This window comes from Nelumbo lutea, chromosome 5, assembly GCF_056320005.1.
Source record: "Nelumbo lutea isolate HS-2025 chromosome 5, American lotus-T2T, whole genome shotgun sequence".
NCBI lineage: Eukaryota > Viridiplantae > Streptophyta > Magnoliopsida > Proteales > Nelumbonaceae > Nelumbo > Nelumbo lutea.
The window spans coordinates 7110708-7136223 of record NC_142688.1 but is presented as its reverse complement, the minus strand read 5'-3'; the positions used below and the strand labels follow the sequence as shown (position 1 = coordinate 7136223).

At 42.9% G+C, this 25516-nt stretch overlaps 2 long non-coding RNA genes across 2 annotated transcripts; both read right to left on the bottom strand.

Moving 5' to 3' along the window:
• Window positions 1–1021: 1021 nt before the first annotated feature.
• LOC148850075 (uncharacterized) lies at window positions 1022–2830 on the bottom strand. The gene is made up of 3 exons (XR_016099272.1): window positions 2434–2830; window positions 2078–2255; window positions 1022–1434 (listed from the first exon to the last, which is right to left on the bottom strand). It is a non-coding gene; the product is annotated as an uncharacterized LOC148850075 (long non-coding RNA).
• Window positions 2831–7182: 4352 nt separating this feature from the next.
• LOC148850074 (uncharacterized) lies at window positions 7183–7986 on the bottom strand. The gene is made up of 2 exons (XR_016098619.1): window positions 7814–7986; window positions 7183–7681 (listed from the first exon to the last, which is right to left on the bottom strand). It is a non-coding gene; the product is annotated as an uncharacterized LOC148850074 (long non-coding RNA).
• Window positions 7987–25516: the final 17530 nt, after the last annotated feature.

Here is a 25516-nt window from a genome sequence, read left to right as displayed (position 1 = left end):
CTAATTCGGTAATTGGGAAACTTTCGGATAACGCGAGGAGGGAGGATTAGGGAAGGAAATTTAGAACTTATACATAAAATCAGCAGTATTTGATTAGAATATTTGTATTCCATGAATTGAATTGTGAATTCCAACCATTCATTCAAATCTTAAGGACGAAGAACATCTTTAAAAAAACCCATTAAAGATAAAAAATAGATGCCCCATCACCAAACCAGCTTTTGATATACTTTCCGATAAACAAATAAAAGCCGCTGATTTCTTTGTGCACCTGGAAAACGAGAAGATCTGACACCTCTCACCGACACTATTACATTACGTGATGGGATCTGCAAATCACAAATGGGCATCTCACATGCACATCCACCGTGCATATGAATAACAGATCCGGTCTCCACTATTAATTCATTTGTGCAAAGTAGCTAATAAAACAAGTCAGCAAAAGCTGTCACCGAAAGCAGCAGATGCTTTCGCCAAATTGAAAGAAAAGATTCCGTTCCTAATTTAAGGTTGCATTTGTTTTCCATCCCAGGGGCAGAAAATAAACTTTGGAGAAAATTCTTAAACAGTACACTGAACTTTGGGGGTTGTGTACAGTTTCTGAACTTCAAAATGTATCTCTGCAATATTTTAAACTTCCAAATTATGTCTAAGAGATCCCTACAGTTAGTTGATCATCCGTCAACACCCATGTGACATCAGGTGTGCATTAAATAATTTCAAAATGATAAAATTATTTTTTATAAAATAGGTAGTTTTTTCTAACACTAAGATAAAATAGATAAAATGATCAAAAAATATCATAAAAGATAATTTTACTATTTTCAAATTATTTAATACTCACCTGATGTCACATAACAGTATTAGAGACCTATTAAACACAATTTAAAAATTCAGGGTACTGTTTTTGAAATTTGAAGACTGACCTGACACAACCCCAAAATTCAGTGTACTGTTAAACGAATTTTCCCTAAAGTTTGCTTGTATTTCATTATTTGCAAATCACTAAATGAACAAGAGATAAGACAACTGTTGCTGATTTTTATTTAAAGAGCATAAGTTCCTATCAATCAACCAAATTAAGTAAAAAAGAGGTGTAAAGTTGACATAACGGAACCCCCTGCACACAACCCACATTATCAAATCTGGCCCCACAACCCGCACACACCACCAAAGGTGAGGTTACGTTTCCAAGTAATAAACAAACTCCCAAATTCTCTAATAAGAGGGAAAAAAATGGAATCTAAAACAGATGATTTAAGCAGAGAATGCCCGTTTGGTGTCACCGTGCCAGAGTGATTCGTTTTTATCCAAATCATTAAAATTGAACCTCGTTAATTCGTCGATCAATAGCAGCTGCTGGGCGAGAGTTTCTCTCTTCTCTCCTTTCAGAAGCAGGCGTCCAGAAGACAGCAACAGCATAGAGCAGCCAAACTGCATCCATTTAAATTTTGAAATTTTAATCAAACTTCCACTTAGTATTCAGTCATTCCTCAATTAATTACAGAACTACGTAAAATGACCGTATTACCCCTATTTCTTCATCAAAAGATGAGGCGAGGCTAGAGACGGACCAGACGGTTGTCACGGTTCTAAGTTTCTAACTTCCCTCGCCATAACATACGGTCATACTATTTAAATGACACAAAAGTCCCCAATCTTCAACGTTATTGCACGTATGAATCAACGGAGACCCCATTGGAGTAGTGTAATGGATGGACCACATGGCGGCAGTTATGTGGAGGGCATTCAGGAAATCTCATAGGGTAAAATTCTTGTGTTGTGAATTGTGCCCCATCCACAATTCACGATTTACGAAATATTTGACAAAAAGTAATAAACTATCTGCCGTGGGGAGGATCATCCTCCACTGATGCGCACCACCATCACGTACATTATCGTGCGCACCGTCTTACCAGCGTGCGCCGTGCCTATGATGAGCGACAAGTGATAACTCGATTTTGACTCTTAAATAAGATAGGCGAAACATTCTGGATCTGATGATACTCTCTCAGATCTAGACAAGGAAAATGATCAAATTACAAATGGAAAGAAAGTTAGCGGGAATGAAGCTTACCATCCTTCCAAGAAACCGCCGCTCTGTTGTTGTTGAGGTGGTGGTGGCGGAGCGTATCCCGCCGGAGGATACCCTTGCGGTGGGTAACCGGGTGGAGGATATCCCTGTGGGGGATAACCCGCTTGAGGATAACCTGGTGGAGGATAAGCGTCTTTTGGGTACCCCTCAGGAGGATATCCTAAAAGAATTAAGGAAAAAAAACCAAATAATCAGGTCAAAACCCTAACCACCTTCAAATTCTAAGCTACAATAAACGAAACAAAAGATCGACCATGGATTATATTGTAACAACCAAAAAAAAGGAGCAAAAACCCTCTAGAAAACCGTAGATCGGGAGGGCGGAGAGTGGATCGTACCTTGGGGAGGAGGAACGCCGACGGGAGGCTGTTGCTGGTTATAATAACTCATCCTTACTGTTTTGCTTGCTTTGGCAGTGCTGGCCGAAATACGAAAATGAAACCAGCGCAAGAGAGGAGTTATTTATAGAAGGAAAAACAAAATAAACAGTGGTTGCTGGTTAGATTATTAGATAAGGCAGAGGTGAATTATTGGGTGTTACGCTCTTCTTTTCTTAGTAAATAAGTACCCACCTTGGTCGTGTACAATAACCGTTGGGGTGTGGGACCGGCTTAAATCTACGAAGCAAATACATATAAATATTTATTTTTCAGGTAAATACAATACAAAGGTCTCGAAATAGGGAATAAAAAATAAAAAAAAAAGGTCGTTTTGGCCTGCACGTTCCCAAACCCCAAGGACTTCAAATTCTATGCAGCCAAACGTTTGCCTCGTTAAAATCATGATACTTCACCAATCAATTTTCGCCACGTCATTTGAAACTTTTTTCTTAACGAGCCCAAGAACAATTGGCAAATTATTGATATACCACGTATGCATAAGCACGGGCCTAACGTATACAGAAATTACGAGGGTTTTTCACATTTTCTTCGAGGTTGGTGCAAGGAACGCTCCGTGAAGAACAGATCTGGACTATTCAACGAAGGACTAATGGCCAGTTGGATTTATTAATCCACGTCACAGTTGCTTGTCCCAACGTTTAAATGAGAATCTATAACGACGTCAGATTTAATTTGAACAACGCCAATGCAAGCCATATGGGTTTGAGTTTTTTTTTTTTTTTTTTTCCAAAATCAAAAAGTGAAGAGAAGAGGGAGACCGATCTTACTCCTCCTAATCACCATTGCAGAGCACAGAAAAGCACAGCCATTTTCGTAATACGAACTGGTTTCCTTTACGCCAATATCTCCTTTGTCTCACCATTGCATAGAACAAGAAAGGAAGCACAACCATTTCCGTAATACGAACTGGTTAGCTTTTTTTTTTTGTTTTATTTTTTTATTGTCTATTTTTTCATTCTGATTTCAGTTACGCCAATAACTCTGTCTCACCATTCTGAAAACTATGTAATATCAAGCAAAAAAAAAAACAAAGATGAAAATATGGTTTTAGTTTTAATACGTTAACAACTCCCTACATGTGAAAGAAACACATTAACCTAAGGTTAACAAGCCAAATATTACCCTTGACTTTTTCTTTATATATTGGTGAGATACAAACAAATAGTTTCATGCATTAAAACAAAGTTGTTTTCTGTAAGTTATAGATGAAGTTATCGGCAGACGAACAATTCATTGTTTAAGATTAAACCTAGTCATCGATGAAGTTATCGGAAGAACAAAGAAGATTTTTAAAGGCTTAAAGCTAACTTGTTCTAATAATAGAAACAAAGGGGTTATTGGCGTAACAGAAACCAGAATGAAATAAAAAAATAGACAATAAAAAATAAAACAAAAATAAATAAAAGCTAATCGGTTCGTATTATGGAAATGGTTGTGCTTATCATGTGCTCTGCAATGGTGATGGGGAGGAGTAAGTTTGGCCTCCCTTTTCTCTCTGCTTTTTGATTTTGGGAAAAAAACTCAAAGCCAAATAGATGTAAGCTGTAAAAGTTGAAAATAGTTGGAGTTATTCAAATTAGATCTAACTTGACGTCGTTAGACAAACGCCGTAATCAATCGTTTCTCATTTAAACGCATTGGGACAAGCAATTCTGACGTGGATTAATAGATCCATCTGGCCCAATAAAAATCTTGGGACGGAAGCTTTCGTCTGTCATTGAATAAAAGAAAGTGAACCATTCAATTCCAAACATTCTTATTTGTCCAATTCATTAGACCCGCCATGTCAAGTTGAGGCTATGCTTAATTTGGAGGAAAAGGTAGGGAAAGGAAGGAAAATCTGTACAAGGTTTTCTTATCTTTTTCTTCCTTTTTCTACCTTTTTCTTCAAACCAAATACATTTGATAATTAGACCTGTTTATGGGCCGGGTTGGCTTGGTTTGTTTTAAGTTGGGCTTGGATATAATTTTGGGCTCATGGGCTTGGGCCTAAAAACCAAGCCCAGCCTTTTTTTGAGTCGAGTTAGGTTTCTCAAAAAAGTTCGACTCAAGCTCGAGCCTAACTTGATAATATATATTATATAATAAAAATTATATTTTATTTAACAAAAAATATATAAACAATATTGTTTTCCTCTTCTCTTTTTTTCAAGTAATAGTGAGATCTTTTATTATTTTTTGGGTTTTGAAGGCTTTTTAATATAAATAAAACATTTTATTGAATAAAAAAAATTATTTTCAAACAAAGTTGGATTTTCAAACAAAGGCTTTTAATATAAAAAAATATATATATTGAATAAAAACTTTTTTTCAAGACCTATGCCCAATGGTCAGGCCGAACTCAAGCTTAGATTTGAGTGTATTCTATTGATACACAAACAAAGTTGGCCCAAACTAATAATAGAGGATAGGAACCATTATCTTTCTCTTCATTTTCCCATCTTATTTTCAAAACAAAGCCCTAGGATGAAGTATTAAAAATGTTAATGGTGAACAAAAAAAATTTAATCATGAGATTAGCACGGATGGATAAATTTAGAATGTTTCTTAATGGTTCTTTGTGTTCAGTTTGGATGAATTGGAGACAAAATCATACACACCCAGCTAAACTACCTATCATGATTGAACACGCCATTGCTCATTGTGGGCCCCATCTGGGACCCAATTGTACTGAACACTAGCGTATTCAATAGTGATAGGTAGTTCATCTGGGTGTGTATGATTTTGTCTCCAACTAATCCGCTCTTGCCTTGTGATGTGGTTGGTTCATTGACTTGGAAAAATAAGAACGTTCATAAGGATGTGTTCAACGACTTTCATTAATAGATCTATTCATGGGCCGGGTATCTCGACGGGTTGGCTCGGCCTGGCCCGTTATAAGTCGAGCTTCATCATAATTTTAGGCCCGTGGGCTCAGGCTTGGACCTAAAGCACATGGCCCAATTTCTTTTGGGCCAATCTTGGGCTTTGTTAGCCCGACTTGATACTATATATTAAATAAAATAAAATATATTTTATTTAATAAATATATATACAATATTTTTTCTTCATTCTTTTTCTCTCTTTTTTTTCAAGTATTAGTGAGATGTTTATTATTTTTCAGTTTTGAAGGTTTTTAATATAAACAAAACATTTTTTTTAATAAAAAATGAAAAAAATGGTCCATTGATATAAGATAAGAATATGGGTGTCAATGGAATGGGTTTGGGTTGAAAACAATCTAAATCAAAATGAATTTGAACATATTACACGAACCAAACATTGAATTGGACCAGTCCAAAATATTTATTGGATTGAATTGGACCTGGTCCATTTATAATGGACTCATATTGGACTATATCATATTGGACCAAATCCAGTCCAATTGATACCCCTCAAGGTGTTTTTACTATATCTATGCCATGCATTTGTTTTGTTTTCTCCCCCCAATCTTATTGTTTGGTTGAGAACAAACCAACTTTTAGTGGTTGTTTGGCATCGTTGTCGTTTCATAGAGCAATGGCACCACATTGGAAAAAATGATGCACTAGGAAATAGGCATTTGTTTGGAAACGTTTTTCCATAAAAAGCGGTGCTCCAAACCACGCCCCGAAAATTGGGAAGCCATGGCTTGAAGCAATGCCAAATTTGACGTTTCCTGAAGCTGGAGCTTGTTGTTGCCAACAGGGCAGTGATATGGCATTGGATAATGTGTAAAAGTGCTGAAAATATTTTATGGAGCAACAGTACCAAACAAAAAAAAATTATTGCTCCAGAAAGCATCCTACCTCGCAGCAACAATTCCAAACAAAAATAAAGGCCTCATTTTATGAGAAAACAATGCTACCAACCATACATCACAGCACCATTTGCAATAAAAATGACATTTTTACTTTTTTTTATGTGGTCCTTAAATCTTAATATTGTTTAACTGACACTAAATAATAATATAAAATGTGCATAAAACCTAGATTTACCTTTGTGAATTCTAAGGTGTCGTTGTTGTCTAAAATAACGACAATAATTGTGATTGTGATTGGTTTGAAGAAAGTATAAGATGAAAAGTTGATGAAAAGTCTTACGCGACATTTTTGTTAAAACATTCCTCACTCAATGTTTCACTCTTGTTTACTATCGAATCAAACAAGTCTTAAGTCTACCTACCAAATAATTCATACAAATTCGATGTGATATATGTTAAGGGATGGGGAAAGGTGGAAAAACAAATACGTGTGATACAAAACATTGTATGATGCAAAATTCATCTACCTTTCGTCATCCCTCTCTCTCCCCCTTGCACATGTCGATTAAATGGTACATACATATATGCACATTCAATCCAAAATATTGGATCAGATTTCGGATATAGCTGAATCTAAATTCAATCTCAATTTTATGGCAGCTCCGTTGTTAATTTTTATCTCCATCACCATTTTTCCTTTTGTTGACAATCATGGCAAATAGATCCAAAAAACTAATTAGGATTTATAAGGCAAATTATAATAAAATGGTAAATAAAAATTTCCCTTAAAATTTTTGACAAACATAAAAACCTACTTTATAGTTTTACTTTAGCAAAAATATCCTTAAATTAAAAAAAAAATTAATAAAAACCTCCCTTCGATTACTGATTTAGATGGAAAATGTTTACCCATGTATAATTTTTTTAAATACTCAATTTATCCTTTTGTAAAATAGATACTGAAATAACTAACCGATGAAGAATGGATTATGTTGATAAAAACAACCGTCAACTAATAATAGTTACTGGAAAACAAACATTATTCTCTGGCAAAAGGGAATATTTTGAGCAATGGCCATGTTCATTCCCAAATTCAAAACGATAACCTTGCAAAATTCCCACGATCAGAGCTTGTGTGACCCTTACTAGCTAGTGGTGTTTTCTTCGATGCGCAGTGGGTGCACTTACAAACCCCTGACAACAACGACGCTGTTGCCAACTGCTCTGTCGTGATGAACGAGGAAGCTAATGAACTCTCTTTACCCATCATAGACATCCCGGTCAGAGGAGTGTTAGATTCCAGCGAGGAAGTCCAGTTGATGTGAGTTGAAGTTGCTCTTGATCGTTTGCTCCTAGCCCGGTTGGGAACTGAAGTGTCTAGATGGACGTTTGTGATTGCAACAGGCTCGTTCATAGGGAACTCGGTGAAGGAGTCATCGACGAACTTGGAGAGCCATTCCAGCTCTGCTACATATCATTTTGAAATAAAAAGAAATAAATACTTTAAATAATAATAGAATAAATAAAAACCACGATGAAAATGATGTACGAGACAAGGAACGATTTCCAAAGGGAGGGCATTGTAGAGATACAAACAAGAATGAGGAGATCATCATAAAGCTGGTGATGAAGAAATTGGAGGTGCCGGTGGTGGTGGAGGGGTGGTCTTTGTGTTATTTTCTAACGGAGGGAAGTGGAGGAGATTGGGATCGGGGTGAAGGAGAAGAGGTCGTCAAAAGAAATCCGGTGCTAGGAGTCAATTCGACCACAAAAATTAAAGCTCCCATAAGTTTAAAGATGATAATATGTGGATTGGGGTATTTTAGTAAAAGTATATGTAAATTAATTTAGAAAAAGGATAAAATGGGTATTTAAAAAAAATTATGCATCAGTAATTGTTTTCCGTCTGAGACTCTGAATCAATATCGGAAGGAAGGTTTTTGTCAATTTTTCTAAGTTTAAGGGAGGGTTTTACAAAAACGAAACTATAAGAGATGTAATATTCGAAGTATTTGCAAATTGAATGAGTTACGAATCTAATATTCGAAGTATTTCATAAACATGACACATTATTCAAACAAAATTCATAACAGGGTTTTTATTGGTCAAATTTTTTCCAATATGATTATGCATCTCATCTACTCACAACTGAGAGTTTGACGAACCAACCGGCCCCTTAAATTTTGGATTTGCATTGTACGGTACAAATACAAATATAAATATGTATTTGTACTCTTTGAAAATACAAACTCTCATCTACTCAATTTTGAAAAAATACAAATTCAAATACATATAACTTAATTTGGAAGAATATGCTCTTTTCAAACTAAGCCTATGGTACAAAAATAAAATACAAGAATATATATATATATATATATATATAAAATTTGTATTTGTACTTGTACTCTTGCCATAAAATTCATAAGTGTTTTGAATATGTAAGTGCCACCAGGCCTCTATCAGGCAATGTATAATAAAATACCGTTCCAACTGGTTTTACTCGAGCGTTGCATATTATCACCATTTAAAAAAAATACAAAAATATATTGACTGAATAGAACAAAATAGGACACCTGTCACGAATTAAATGTAAGCGCAGACACGTGCGTCGTATATATGTCCAGCCCAAATTAACAATATGACACATTAAATAGGCTGCACATGTGGGGTTCCACTACATGTGTACAATAATAATTTGCGGTGAGCAATAACCAACAACCAAGAGACAGAGTCACTACTTCTAGTTGGCACCACATGGATCTCTCTTCGACCATTATGTGCCAGCATTTGGCAACGGTCTTTAGGAGCGTGTTTGGTGTCCTATCTTAGAATTAGAAAAATACCAACTTTTCCCTTTGAAACTGTCAAAATGGTCATCAAACATTCTCCAATATATTCTGCTCTAGCCGTGTAACATTCTAGTTTTAAAAATAAAACGAGAGAGGGCCGGCAGCAGCAGTCAAGGCCATCAGCTGGACTAATAACTGTACGGGTAATATACACCATATATCTCATCATTATCATCACTACTTTCATTCTTTTCATCAAATATAAAAATTACCCTTGAGGTTTTTAAATTTTAACAAATACCTCCCTTATGGTTTTGAAAAATTTTACAGTTACCTCCCTTCCATCATTATCCCAACCAGAAAACTTTGATTAATGCATTAATTTTTTGAAAATATCCATTTGACCTTTATATTTATCAATTTAAATGAAAATTTACTAAAACACTCCCAAAAAAAATTTAATTTTTAACTAAAAAAATTCCCTAATTTAATTTTATAAATTCATTATAAATGAGTGAAGTCTAAAAGGGTAAGTCTGATATTTTAATTAAATTAAAAGATTTCTTAACAAATAATAAGGGCAACTTTGTAATTTCAAAATCTTTATTATAGAAACAATAATATTTTTTTCTTGATATATAATGATTGTCAAGACCTCAAGGGAGGTTTTTATATTTTACCCAAATAATTACTGTCCATCCGCCCTGATTCTAAATACATGGTTGACAGGGAACAAGAACTCCCGCTCTCTCTCGTGATGTTTGCATGATGGTGTGCTCACGTCCTTTGCTTGTCCCGCCACCACTGCCAAGCATACAAGGGCAATATTTGGCTCCTCCACGTGTCTTGATACTTATTGAATTTTAGACTAAACCTTAAACCCAAAATTTAAACTCTAAACCTTTAAATCCTAAACTCTGTTCTAAATCTTAAACCCTAAACCACAAAATTTAAACTTTAAATTCTTTAATCTTAAACCATAAAACCCTAAATCCTACAATATGGATTAACTGGAGACAAAATCATGCCATGTGCACTGGGCTGGTATATATTTATCACGAATCACGGGTAAACACTGACGAGCTCATTCATAGTGGTTGGGCTAACCTGTTGTGCATGATTTTTTCTCCAGCCAATCTGATCTCTATATCCTAACATGAAAACCTAAAACTAGTGTGTAAAATAAATACGGTGAGATAAGAGTCAAGTATTTTTTAGCATACAAAAGGAGAAACAAGAGTAGAATGGGGCCAAAACATTTTACCAATACAGGGTCTATGGGCCTACTTATGTTCAGACATACGGTATACTTTAAGTAGTTTTGAAAATAAAAGAATATATTTAAGTAATTAGACATTTTATTATTTTCTTTTTTAATAATCGATAGGAATCTACCTATTTACTTCCAGGGTAAATAACAGATAGAAACCTTGTACTTTGGGTTAGTGACCGATAGGTAATTTGAACTTTCAATTGCAGCATTCAAGTACCTTGAATTCTCAAAAATAGACATTTGAGTCCATCTATTAGTATTAGTATTTCTTCAGTTAAACATTGCATAATATCAAAAATACCCTTCTCATGTATTTTTTTTAAATCATTCTACAGAGTAAAATCATCACTAAAGAATACTGTCATTGAAAATTTTGAATATTTTATTTGCTGCCCATATGAAAACATCATCATGGGGAGACATTCAGTTACCTAAAGAATGATCTCAGAAATATACAATAAGGACATTTTTAGCATTATGTAATGTTTGGCTGATGGAATACTAACAGATAGACCTATGTGCTTATTTTTGAAAGTTCAGAATACTCAAATATTACAATTGAAAGTTAAGCGTACCTATCTATCACTACCCCCACATATTTGTAATTTACCCTTATTTTCATATAGCTCTGTGTCTCATGTTTAACTGTTTTGTATAATTTGTAATTGTATGGCAAAGATGGGACCTTGTTCACTTGGAAAATAAAAATTCAAAAACAATATAGCGCTGGCATGGACAAGAACATTAATATATATAAAATAAATACTTAGAATTCTCTTAAAACCAAGTGATGCATTGACTTTGCTATGCCGGCCCTTATGAGAGAAAATAGAGGGAAGGTTCTTCAGCAATTTCTGAGAAGAAAGTCGTGATAGAATAATAGACCAAGTGAATAAAATAGGAACCAGAAAATATTAATAAGAGGTAGTTACCATGGATGTTATCATTGAAGAATGGAAAAGAAAATTAGAAGAATAAGAGGTAGTGACCATTCATTTTCAGGCTGAGATTGCAATATATGATGAACACATAACACGCTTGTTTGGTGTTCCTATTGAGATTATTTTAATATTTATCAACTCTCACAAGGAAGCAACGGAATAGTTGGCACTTGAGGCTTGACCTAGGTTTTAAAGAAAATATTTTTTTTTATCAAGACTGAGTCTTTATACTTCATAGAAAACAAGACTGAGTCTTAAACCGCTTGTTCATGCCCAACCAGACTTGATCTAACTAAGACGGGCTTTAATTGGTACACCCCACCCCTCAAAAAAAGAAAACATTAAGCTCGACTAATAGTCTAATAGCAATCCACCACGTCAGCCCACCGTTCACTATTTCAAAATTAAAGTCAAATTTTTTGTAGATGATGTGATGTATTATTACTGATAGCTGCAAAAAATTCATTCGTCTCGTTTAATAGAACCAGAAATTACAAAGATATAGAGAAATTCTGGGCGTGAAAAACCACAGATTTCATGCCTACGAAATACACCATAATATGGTTACACCATGCATCAAAATAGTGTTACATTTCTTGATATTCCACTAAGCAATTCCACCAGTCTACTAACTCATCTTGTAATATTCTCTTCTGATACACGTTTAGGCTATGTTTGGTTTAAAGGAAAAAGTAGGGAAAGGAAGTAAAATGTAGGGTAATTTTTACAAACCTTATATGGGTTTTCCTACTTTTTTCTTCAAACCAAACACAGCCTTAGCCTTAGGCCCAGGTAAAGTAAGTTTTTTTTTTTTTTTGTATCATTTACCCTATTTCTAAGATGAATAAATAATTTTCCCACTTTAGAAAAAAGTTTATAAAATATAGTAAGACAATTTTTCTCATTTTAACATTGACTTTTTAAGAGTAAAAAGGTCATTATATTATTTACCTGAAAAAATATATATAAATATGGGTAAATGAACTTACCCAGATACCCAGGTGGACAATGCAAAAATGGATGCTCCAGTTTCTTAGGTAATTGATTCATTACAAAGCGCACACAATGGGTTCAGTGGATACTCAATGCTTAATGAGATTGACTCTTGTGGGCAAGATGCCATATACAGCTCTCCAATAGATATAGCTTGATGTTGAGGGAGGGACTTGGGGCCGGGAGGGGGGGGGGGGGTGGCCTTGTTCCTCTACAGTGTCTTCCATGTCAGGTTGCATGAAATGCAGTTTGGATTAGATGGGCCTGGGTCGGTATTTGGTAGAACCTTTAAAACTGAGCTGGTGGTGAATCTTCTATGTGATTAGCCCTGTTTATGGGCAAGTTCAGGATTGACTTTGCCAAATTTTGAATGATCCCAATTCGAAACAGTATAAACTTGGGCCTAAAGCCCAGCCCATGAAGAGGTCTACTTGCGGTATTCTAAGCCAAAAAAAACCTGTCAGTCACTAGCTTCCGTCCCACATGCTGGAGGGGCTCAATTCAATATCCATTGTTTGTTAGGCCTTCCCATCACCAAAAAATGATGAGTTTATCATCCCACCAGTTGATGCGCCTATGGTTAATAAAATGAATTTAGATATGCTACCAATAAAGCACTCTCATCACTGTCCCAATAGGCCATTGTAGTGTTGAGAGATGTTTCGGATGTGCAACTGTAATAATTTATTGGGATAGTGTTGCATGTTGGGAGTGTTTTAATGGTGCTCAGGCTTCGGTTAAGTGAACCGTGGCCTAAGTTCTTCTTTGAAGCCGAGCTGGTATCATCTATTTTTTAAATTTCCCAACTGTCAATTGATTAATTGATTGACCGGTTTCGGATAACCATTGTTTTTTTTTTTTGTTTTTTTTTTTTTCTAAATTAACTGAAATCGATTGCATAATTCAGTTAAGTGGATTTTTTTTTAATCCAATTTTTCTGCTTTTCGGTTTTTATGATCACCCTTACCAATAAATTGAGAAACAAGACATTAGATATTCCTTTGGTGGAGTGCTGGTTGGTTTACAAGCCTGTCCTTCGAATTTGATTTGATAATAAATGTTTCCATTTTCAATTTTCATTATCTCCATACACAAAAAAAAGAGGAAAAAGTAAAATAATTCATAGAATTATCAAAAAATAAACTCAAAATTCACGTACTCGGTTGTGAACGATAACCCTTTTTTTTATTATAGTAAATTCACATCTATATATACTAAAAGTAGAAGGTTCCATTAAGTGGCTTGAGCTTTTTCCATTACCCCAACAGAAAACTCTCAACCCCTCTCATTTTTGTCTTCCTTGTTTACTCATAAAACCACATCATTACTCTTTTCTCTCTCTCTTATTTGTGCACCTCATTATGCCAGGCCCACTCACTTTGCATTTCCTAAATCCTAACTGTGAGAAGAATCGTGACAGGGTAGGAAAACAGGGCCAACACACCTATGTTTTCTATCCTTCTTCAAGTTAATCCATTCACTACTCTTCGATACGAATTTTTTTTACAGTTGTTTTCCCCCACAGCTTTTTCAAACTTTTTCAAATGACATTCAAGTTTTTCTCAATCGTTCTAGACGAGCTTCAAGCTTTACTCAGTCGTTTTGGAGGAAGCAGGGGAGGGAAGGGATCAGAAATTTCTCAGTCGTTCAAACATCTTTTAGGTACCTGATGAAGGAAGATTTGGCCCGACCTCGCAAATCACGCCACGTGGCAAAAAACAAGTAACTCAACACTTAAAACAGCGTACCGAGGGTACAAACACCAAGGGGAGACCAGCGGTCCGAACTCCCTACTTAGAGTTCGAACTCCCTACAAGGTGCCCGAACTCCCTACTTAGAGCTCGAACTCCCTACGAGGAGCCCGAACTCCCTGCAAGGTGCCCAAACTCCCTACTTAGAGTTCGAACTTCCTACGAGGAGCCCGAACTCTCCCTTTGGCCCCGTCACACAAAGCAGAGACCCGAACTGGCCCGTCTTATGATAGTTCGGAACCTCCCCCCTTATCCGAACTCAAGACCGCCTCACGCACCACTCCAGGAACTTTGCTTCCAGAGCGTTGAACTGGACAAACCACACCGTACCTGACACCGTACGAACTCCCAACTGACTTGGGATCTGACGCTTGACGGCCGCACTACAAACGGCCACCTGCCACCGTCACCTGTCACCGCTACCTCCAGTTACAGAGACGGCTCCGACAAAAAGAGCAGTGACGGTTCTGCCCCAGCATAGGCGAGGATGCCCGAACTGGCAGAAGCACGGAAATACTCATTCTTGACCTGACAGGAGTCTAGGAGTGAGTGCACGAGGTGGTTATAAAAGGCTTTCCACTCCCCCAAAGAGGAGGTATGCAAACTTTGCGCTATCTGGTTTTATCTTGCCTTTGAAGGATTCTAACTTAAGCTTTGGAGCCTTTACACCGGGTTCCCCCCGGAGCTTCCTCATCTCCTCCGTTTCAGGTTCCCTGCTATTCAGTTCAGAAGCAAGGTCGTTGACAGCTAAGACCGGCCGGATCGCGCATCATCAATTGGCGTCGTCTGTGGGAACGCTTCAAAAAGCCTCCCTCCAAACTTCCATAACCCCTTTTCTTCAAAAAACCCAACACTCATGGCCTCCTCCAGCAACGCCGGACGTGGCACGGAGACAAACGCCACCGGGGAACAACTTCAAGTCCCCGTGGTGTGCGTTGGACAGTTCACCATCCCCCTTTCGGTGGATGGGATCCCTAGCTTGAATGCGCCACAAGCAGTGGCGCCCGTAAACCTTCCTGCCACAAGCATCCCCTTATTGAGACAACCTTTATTGAACCGACTGCCGTCCCCCTGGCAGTCAGCCAAAACCGGTTGGACGACCTGATGCAGTGCATGCGGGCAATGCAAGCCCAAATGCAACAGTTCCAGCAGCACCAGCTTCACCAGCACCAAGTGTTGCGCAACATCTCCCAGTATCACTATCAACAGCAGTTCCCCCAACTGCCACTGAACCAACCACTACTTCCACCTCGCCACCCCGCTCCGAGGCCAGTCAAGGCCTCCCCGCAGGATGGACGCCCCCACCAAGGAAAGGCCTCCCGGCCCCAGAACCCCCCTAACAGCCAGACCTCGTCCCCAGGCCGAAGAGAGAAAAAAATCAACCCCGCCTCGCAGCTCGTAGGCGGGTCGGGAACCTCGCCCGCGAGATCGGCACCTCGGCGCTCCAAGCCCGAGTTCCCGCTCATGAAAAACCGATTCGGCGCCCTGGCAGCAGACTACCAGCATTCCGGGCCCATCGAGCTCGGCAACACGGAGGCCAGCAGCGCCAGTACAAGGCCCACTCAATAACGAAGGCGCCGACGAAGTCGCCGAACCGCCACCCATGTCTTGTCAGAGCTCAGAGGCAGAGAAGAGACGAGCTCGGACGAGGTAGGAGCTGCCCCGATTCTCTCGGTTCCTTCCCCCCTCGCATCAGAACTCCTGGCGGTCCCCTTACCCAGAAATTTCAAGCTCCCACCTCTGGACAAGTACGACGGGTCCTTCGACCCCAACGACCACGTTGACGCTTTCCAGTCCCAAATGCACCTCGCCAGGGCCAACGAATCATGCATGTGCATGGCCTTCACCACCACCTATAGGGGAGTAGCCCGCACTTGGTACAGGAACCTGGCCCCCGGGTCGATAAAGTGCTGGGCCCAGTTCGTGCAGGTCTTCACCGCACACTTTGTCACCAGCAAACGGTGCCCCAGAACAGAGGAAAGCATCTTCGGAGTAGTCCAAAGGGAAGGAGAATCCGTCCGGGGCTACATCAAGCGATTCAATGAAGCATGCTTGCAGATACCGCGGTGCAGCTTGCGGCGGCCAAAAGAGGGGTAACGCACAAAGAATTCAAATGGCACATGGTAGCTAACCAGCCCGCAACCGTGGCCGAATTCCTCAAGCTCGCGGACAAGTTCATGAGGACAGAGGAAGAAATCAACCAACAAACCGAAGGCGGGAACGAGAAAAGAAAGAGGGAAGGCGAGCCCTCCAACCCAGTCGACAGGAAAAACCCGGCCCGGGAGCCAAAGCCGAACTAGTCGTTCCGAGCTCCCCTAGCAGTTCGGACGGATTACACTCCGTTAAACACAAGGCGGACCGAGATCTTAATGACGATCAAGGACGCCCCATACGTGAAGTGGCCACCTCACCTAAAGGGAAAACCGAACGAAAGAAATAAGAATTTGTATTGTAGTTTCCATAGAGACCATGGTCATAGTACCAAGCAGTGTAATAATCTCCGGGACGAGATAGAGGGGCTCATCCGTCGCGGATACTTGAGAAACTTTGTATAGCACAACAATAACAATAAGGCAGGTCGGCAAGGGGAGCACGAAAATGATGCCCTCGAGTCTAGCACCAGACCTGCCGAACCGTTGCAGCGACAGCCTCCGGAAGAGAGGCCAGTTTGGGGAACCATCCATGTAATTGTGGGAGGTTCGGTGGTAGCAGAGTGTACCTCGGCAGCGGCCCTCGAGGAACGGAACCCCCCAAAGAGACCAAAGACTAAAGAACCAATCTTCTTCACGGAGGACGACGCGCGAGGGGTCCGCTACCCCCATGATGACGCGCTTGTCATTAAACTAAGGATCAGCGACTTCGAGGTCAGACGCGTACTCGTAGATTCAGGCAGCTCAGCGGACATCCTCTTGAAATCAGCATTTGAACAGCTACAGTTACAGAGGAGCGAGCTGAAGCCCGCGAACACTCCCCTGGTGGGTTTCAGCAGAGAGGAAGTCAGGCCCCTCGGAAAAATAACTGTACCTATGGAAGTCGGCACATGGCCTTGTGCGGTCAGATTCAACCATGATTTCCTGGTGGTCGCGACCCCCTCCCCATACAATGCCATAATAGGGCGGCCGATCACGCATATCCTACAGGCGGTGGTCTCCACCTACTATTTGGCCATGAAGTTCCCTACGGATTTCGGTGTGGGGGTAGCGCAGGGCAACCAGCTTGAGTCCCACAAGTGTTATGTTTCCGCCTTGAAGGGAAAAACCAAGGCGGCCGACGACCCCGAACTAGAGCGGCCTGCGGAGCAAGGTGAGGAACGAGCTTCGCCCACAGAGGAAACGGTGGCAATCCCGACTTCGGTTACGGACCCATCTCGCACACTTTAGATCGGTGCTTCCGTCGAGGAACCCCTACAAACCGAACTGGTGAGTTTTTTAATTCAAAATTTAGATATTTTTGCCTAGCCCGCGGCTGACATGCCCGACATTAGCCCCGACCTGATAACTCACAAACTTAATACTGACCCTGTAGTCAGACCCGTTAGACAGAAGAAACGCAACTTAGCCCCAGAACGCTGGAGGGCGGTCAATGAGGAGGTCGAGAAGCTCCTTGCAGCAGACTTCATAAAGGAAGTCCATTACTCGAGCTAGGTGGCCAACCCGGTGCTGGTAAAAAATGCGAACGACAAGTGGCGCATGTGCGTCGACTACACCGACCTGAACCGAGCTTGCCCGAAAGATTGCTTCCCCCTCCCCAGAATTGACCGCCTAGTGGACGCGACCTCGGGACATGAGTTGCTAAGCTTCCTGGATGCCTACTCGGGCTACAACCAAATCCGGATGGACCAATCCGATGAGGAAAAAACCAGCTTCATAACCGAGTTCGGCCTATATTGCTACAAGGTCATGCCCTTCGGATTAAAAAATGCCGGGGCGACCTTCCAAAGACTTGTAAATAGGTTGTTTCGGCCCCTGATTGGCACGAAGATAGAGTGCTATGTAGACGACATGGTCGTCAAGACACAGTTTTCACAAGAATTAATACAAGACTTAGATTCTGTCTTCCAAATCCTGCGTCAGTTTAGCATGAAATTGAACCCCAACAAATGTGTCTTCGGCGTCACCTCAGGCAAATTCCTAGGCTACATTGTCAATCGGCGCGGTATTGAGGCCAACCTGGACAAGATAAAAGCCATTCTAGATATGAGACCACCTCGAAAAGTAAAAGAAGTTCAGAGGCTAAACGGCTACATAGCTGCTCTAAGCCGCTTCATGTCCAAATCAGTAGACCGCTGCCTACCTTTCTTCAAAGCAATCAAAGGCAAAGGGTTCGAGTGGACCCAGGACTGCCAGCTCGCGTTTGACGAGCTAAAAGGTTACCTCGCTAGTGTGCCGACCTTAGCCCGGCCCGAGGAGGGCGAGGTCTTAGAATTGTACCTCTCGGCAAGCGACGAGGTGGTCAGTTCGGTACTAATAAAAGAAACAGACCGGGTCCAGCGACCCATCTATTATGTTAGTAAAATTTTGTAGGGAGCAGAGACAAGGTACCCGCAGATAGAAAATCTAGCATACGCACTGGTGACAGCAGCTCGGAAACTCCGCCCGTACTTCCAGGCTCACACCGTCATCGTCCTAATTGACAAACCTCTGAGACAAGTTTTACTCAAACCCGAGGTTTCCGGTCGACTGACAAAATGGGCCATTGAACTCAGCGAGTACAACCTCCAGTACAAGCCAAAAACTGCTATTAAGGCCCAAGCCTTGGCAGATTTTATCATCGAGTGCACGTTTAGCCTCGAAGCCCCTGAGCCGGTCGAGCCCGAGATCCCCAGTTCGGACAAGCTCGAAGCTCCCAAGCCAATAGAGTCTGAACCCCGTGAAGTAGCAGCCAGTGTAGCATCTCTCATGGTTAGACCAAGCGCGAACTGGGATGAGGAGCCCTATATCCTTCACGTAGATGGCTCCTCGAACCAGCAGGGCAGCGGGGCTGGAATAGTGCTACGCGGCCCGAGCGGAACAAAGTTGGAATACGCACTACGCTTTGAGTTCGCGGCATCCAACAACGAGGCGGGGCTGAACCTAGCGCACAAGATCAGAGCAAAGCACGTAGTTATCTGTAGTGATTCCCAGCTCGTGGTCAACCAAGTTACAGGCGAGTACGAAGCACGCGAGCTCACTATGATTGCATACTTGGCAAAAGTAAAGGAGACTCTGCTCAACTTCCAGTCACACTTCATCAAGCAAATCCCGAGGTCAGAGAACACTGAGGCCGACGCCCTGTCCCGACTAGCCAGCACGAGTCACAACGCCATGAGAACCGTTTGCATAGAGGACTTACCTCGGCCCAGTATTCTCGGTGGGGCAGAAGAGGTCACTCCCGTCTCTGAAGCAGAGCCGAGCTGGATCGACCCACTCGCGAGCTTCCTGCTAAACGAAACCCTCCCTGCGGACCGCAATGCAGCCAAGAGGGTGCAGCGCCAGGCAGCCAAATATGTCATAATAGACGAACGGTTGTACCGACGATCCTACACGCTCCCCTACCTGCGATGCTTGCGACCGGCTGAAGCCGAGCTCGTACTCCACGACACTCATGAAGGCTTGTGCAACGGACACCTGGGGGGCAGAGCCCTCGCTCAAAAGGCACTTCGACAAGGATACTACTGGCCAACGATGAAGACAGAGGCCGTCGAGCTCGTCAGAAAATGCGACAAGTGAAAAAAGCATGCCAATATCTACCATCAGCCTGCTTCCGACCTCAAGTACCTCACCAGTCCATGGTCCTTTGCACAATGGGGCATCGACCTTCTGGGGCCATTCCCACCAGCAACAGGTGGGAGAAAATTCCTAGTGGTGGCAATAGATTACTTCACAAAGTGGATAGAAGTTGAACCTCTAGCAACGGTTACAGCCCGAAACATACAGAACTTCTTTTGGAAGAACATAGTATGTCGCTTCGGGCTACCTCGGGTACTGATCTCCGACAATGGCAAACAGTTCGAGGATATCAAGTTCCAAGAATGGTGCCAAAGTATGGGAATTAGTTAGAACTTCACGTTGGTCGCACACCCGCAGGTAAACGGCCAAACAGAAGTAATGAACAGAGCCATCCTCCGCGGACTGAAAGCACGACTAGACCGAGCTAAAGGGTTGTGGGCAGACGAGCTACCAAGTGTTCTATGGGCCCACCGAACCACGAAAAAAACCGCCACAGGGGAGACCCCCTTTAACCTCACCTACGGCACCGAAGCGGTAATCCCGGCAGAAATCGAAGTACCTACACTGCGACTAGAAGCATACGACGAGCAGACGAATGAAGACGAGTTACGCACCAACCTCGACCTACTGGACGAGGTGAGAGACCTCGCACGCATCCGAACTGCGGCCTATCAGTAAAAGGTAGCTCAGTACTACAATGCTAGAGTAAAGAAGAGGAACTTCCGCATTGGCGACCTAGTTCTCCGTAAGGTCATGGTACCCGAACCCGGCGTAGGAAAACTCGGACCAAATTGGGAAGGACCCTACAGAGTAAAGAAAGCACTTGGGGGGGCATACGAGCTCGAAACCCTAGAGGGAAAACAAGTACCCCGAGCATGGAACATTGTCAACCTAAGGCGATACTACCTATAGACCGCCAAGCAAAGTGGATAAAATCACCACCAAAGCCTACGGGCTAGGACGCCGAACTAACGAAGAAACCTCGGCACAGGCAAGCAAAGAAAGCCAAAGGCGAAATGGAGACAACAAACTAATAGGGACCGGCATCTCAGAGCACCAAAACAAACCGCGCGAGTGCGGTAACCCGGCAGAAAACAGACCGGACGTATAGTCAGTTCGGCAAATATGCTCAGTTCGGGAGAAAGAATAACCAGCACTTAAACAAGTCATTCTATTTCAAAAGTAAGGTAGTACATAAAAAAAAAAAAAATTTACAAGCCCGGAGCTATTTCTTCATCATCAGAAGGCACTTCAACAAAACCCGAAGGCCCCGCCTCGCCCTCGGAGTCTGACTCGGCGTCAGCAGCATTAGCCATCTCCTGAGTTATGCGCAAAGTGGATATGGCGCTAACATCGAGCTCGGGGTACGTATTCCGGATCATCCACCGGCTTAGTTTAAAACCCCTCCTATATGAATCCACCATCAAATCATCAAAGCCCGGCGAAGCAATGTACTCATCGACGGCCTTCTTCTTGGCATCTTCGATACCTTGGGAAAAGATCTGCGTCCTCTCCCTGATGTCCTCCTGAAGATACTCGACCTGATGCTGCAGATCCAGCCTCAAGTCCACCATGTGCTTCACCACCACTCCCATGGCCTCGGCATCTCTCTGAGACCTCGCCTGCCTGATCCGTTAAAAACGAGCACTCTCTTCGGCAGCACGAGCAGCCTCATCGGCAGCACGGTGAGCCTCTTCGGCAGCTCGCGCCTTCCTCAAGCTCCTCTCCACCTGAGCCGACAAGGCGTGAATAGAAGAATTCACCTACCAAAAGAGACTGAATGATCAATAGAACCAACAAAACAAAAGCCAAAGAGTTCTAAAAAAGGAAAACACTTACCACCATGGCATGGGTAATGGCACGGCAGGCCACTTGATGCAGAGGGAAATCAGTCCACGTCGCGACCTCCTCGGGGAAGATAGCCTCTTTACTCTTTTGAAGAGCATGGGTCAGCGTCAATACACTCCTAAAATCCCCCGGGGCCCCCGAGCCCGAGGGCCCAGCTCGCGTAGGAGCAGACCCGGAGTAAGCAGGAGCCCTAGAGTATGTAGGAGCCCCTGTGTATGTAGTCTCAGCATAAGGGCCCCCTGCCGGCTCCTGCATCGGAGGGACCACCTCGAGCTCCCTGGGCGGATCTTCTGGCTGATAGCCCGACACCCCGGGCTCCGCATCCTGAGGCATCTCGGCGCGAGTTCGCTTGGCAACCCGCTTTCTCCTCTTCATACCTTGAAACAAGTGCCCACCCCGGGTCCCTCGCGAATCCATCACACCTGCGAAAAGAAGTTCGCCATCAGTAAAAAGCAAGAAAGACAGCAAGATAAGAGTCTCTAAGTGAAGAACCTACCCAAGCTCAGGCCGACCGCAATGAGCTTGGCCTCCGTCAGATACTGTTGACACTTCAGCCCAAGCCGCGCCCATTGCCGGAGGCCCTTCGCCGTCTACTTGTCAAGCGTGACCCCGGAGTCAGGAGCGGCCATCCCCCACACGGTCTGAAAAGGCCACCCCATCACACTTCGCACCCCGAAATAGTCCCTCTTCCATGCTGGGACCTTGTTGGGGAGCTCTTGTAAAAGCTTAAAGCCTGGCGAGGAGACAGGTAGTAAGCCCGCCTGCGCTTGGGGAGGGGACCCGCTTGCTTCTTAAGCATCGAGATTGAAGAAAAAATCTCCAAGTCCAACGGAAAGCTCTCGTCGCAGAATAAGGAGATTGTCCCCACCAAGTTTCGAATGGAATTCGGGTGAAGCTGGCCGACCGTCACGTCGAAGTGGTTCAAGACTTCGACAAAGAGGGGATGGAAAGGCAATCGCAGCCCTGCGGCGAGCTACTCCCGGAATATCACGATCTCATCAGGACCGTGTTCCCAAGGAAAGCTACCCGAAGGTATGAAATAAGCATACTCCCCGGGCAAGTTATAGTAAGTAATGAGGGATTGGAGCCACTCGGGCGTCATGGTCGAAAGGCCGAACTTGTCTAACATTCGACCCTAACGAGAGGTGGACGCCAAACTACCCGAAGCGCCACGACCTACGAGCTCGAACTCTTCCTCGAGCTCTACCTCCGGCTCGCTAGGGCTATCGGGGGATGCAACTTGGTTCGTAGAACCTGCATCAGACCCGCTGAAAGGACTATCTGAGCCATCCGAGCTAGACATCGAGAGTGATGAGATCCAAGAAAGTACTCACCCGGACAGAAGCTGTAGACCACAGGAGCTCGGACGAGCGGAAGACCTTGAGCGCGAACTGTAAAAACCTGGACGCGAACTGGATGCGAGTTGAAACTCAGACGCGAGCTCGAGAGAAGTGACAACAACTGCCCCCCCCCGCTATTTATGCTCACAGTGACCGAAAGGCAATGACTTAGATCAAAGCCAGTCCGACGGCCTACTGCTGCACTGACCGCACGTCTCCCGAGACCGAGACGTGATTGGCGCACGTCTTTCTGAAACTGACAGCGTCGGTGCACATCTTTTCGAAACTGACGGAACGCCAGCGACGTCTCCTCAGGAAAAACGGTAGCGGCACGTCTTTTTCAAATTTGAAAAGACGCCTGCTTTCGCGCCTCCCAAGTGGCGCGGTTTTTTAAAGATTCGAAATAACGCGCTCGCCGCCACATCTATCAGTGTTTAGACAGGCCGACGTGCTTCCTGCCTAAATGGACGCTTGAAGAAGCTCAAGAAACCCTGACAACGCACCTCGCGCCAGCAGAACCAAGATTCAAAGTGCAGTACAAATCTACCTGACACCTTGCGAACTCCTCGCGACAGGGCAAGACCCTTAGCACGAGGAGTGGGGGGCAATTGATGAAGGAAAATTTGGCCCGACCTTGCAAATCACGCCATGTGGCAAAAAACAAGTAGCTCGGCACTTAAAACAGCGTACCGAGGGTACAAACACCAAGGGGAGACCAGCGGTCCGAACTCCCTACTTAGAGTTCGAACTCCCTACTTAGAGTTCGAACTCCCTACTTAGAGCTCGAACTCCCTACGAGGAGCCCGAACTCCCTGCAAGGTGCCCGAACTCCCTACTTAGAGTTCGAACTCCCTACGAGGAGCCCAAACTCTCCCTTTGGCCCCGTCACACAAAGCAGAGACCCGAATTGGCCCGTCTTATGACAGTTCGGAACCTCCCCCCTTATCCGAACTCAAGACCGCCTCACGCACCGCTCCAGGCACTTTGCTTCCAGAGCGTTGAACTGGACGAACCACACCGTACCTGACACCGAAGGAGTCCGTATCCAGGGGCGGTGCACCCGATTGACTTGGGATCTGACGCTTGACGGCCGCACTACAAACGGTCACCTGCCACCGTCACCTGTCACCGCTACCTCCAGTTATAGAGACGACTCCAACAAAAAGAGCAGTGACGGTTCTACCCCAACAGAGGCGAGGACGCCCAAACTGGCAGAAGCACGGAAATACTCATTCCCGACCTGACAGGAGTCTAGGAGTGAGTGCTCGAGGTGGTTATAAAAGGCTTTCCACTCCCCCAAAGAGGAGGTATGCAAACTTTACGCTATCTGGTTTTATCTTGCCTTTGAAGGATTCTAACTTAAGCTTTGGAGCCTTTACACCGGGTTCCCCCCGGAGCTTCCTCATCTCCTCCGTTTCAAGTTCCCTGATATTCAGTTCAGAAGCAAGATCGTCGACAACTAAGACCGGCCGGATCGCGCATCATCAATACCGAAGTTTCTTTGGATTTCTTTGAAACTAATCCTTCTTTGTATTTATTTGAATCTCCTACGACCGTCGGTTGGGCTCGAAGTTATTGGATCTTTGTTTTTATGCGTTTTTGGGTCTGCTACATTATTAAATCATTTTACTTTATGATGTTCGTTTGGACCTTAGAGAGCCCTACCTATTTTTGTTAAAACATACTCAAACTGGAGAATGAGTTATTGTTCGCTCTTGAGCAAACACTATAGATTGAAATTGGGCGAAGAAGACAATGTTTCACAATGGGGGCGGGTTGGGTTTGCATAGTTCAACCCTGTCCAAGTGTCCATTTAACTAATCTGACCTGGAAATTTAAGTTAAATAGACCGGCTTCTAATTGGATATGAGCGTCAACCGACCCATATTTGGTCCATTCCCGATTTGACAATTAATTAATTCTAATAATTAGTTTTTTATCTTCTGTTTTTGGACGTCAAAACAGGGGCTCCGCCCCCTTCTTTTTCTGAATATAAGATAGAATTTTCATCTTCAACATAGGGGAAGAGCAACCATCTTCTAGATGTACAAGTCCTTACTAACACACCTACACAACATTTTCATTAAGAACTTAATTTTTCTCTTCTCCTTTTTTTTTTTTACATCAAAACAGGGACTCTGTCCCATCTCTTTCTGGGCGGATCAATCATCCTCATCTTCCTGCAACCATCGATTAAAGCTGATTCATTAGGTATTCAAACTATGGGCTATCATATTTGGCAAACCTTGAAATTAAACTCATTGAGCACTAGCCAGTAGCCACTAGGGGATGCTTAACAAAATTTCTCTAACAAAGATTGAATAACCACTATAGTATCGTCTTGACGTCCTCCATTAAAACTGAGCAAACACCCAGCTCCTTGATGAAATTTAGACATTCCATCGTAGCCCATTCTTCAGATTACACTACTGAAATTGGTGGGGTGGGAGTTGTATAACACATCCATATACATCTTATCAAAGTGTAACTGTCCATAGGCAGGTGGGAGCTTTATGGATTTTTGTTGCTTTAGCCATTTAATTAGGGTAAGCTTCATAGACATTCCATCAAAACGTAATTGTAAGTAGCACTTGGGAGGGGATGGGAGGGGAGGGTATTGTAATCACCAATAATTCGTTAGTCTGAATTGGGACGG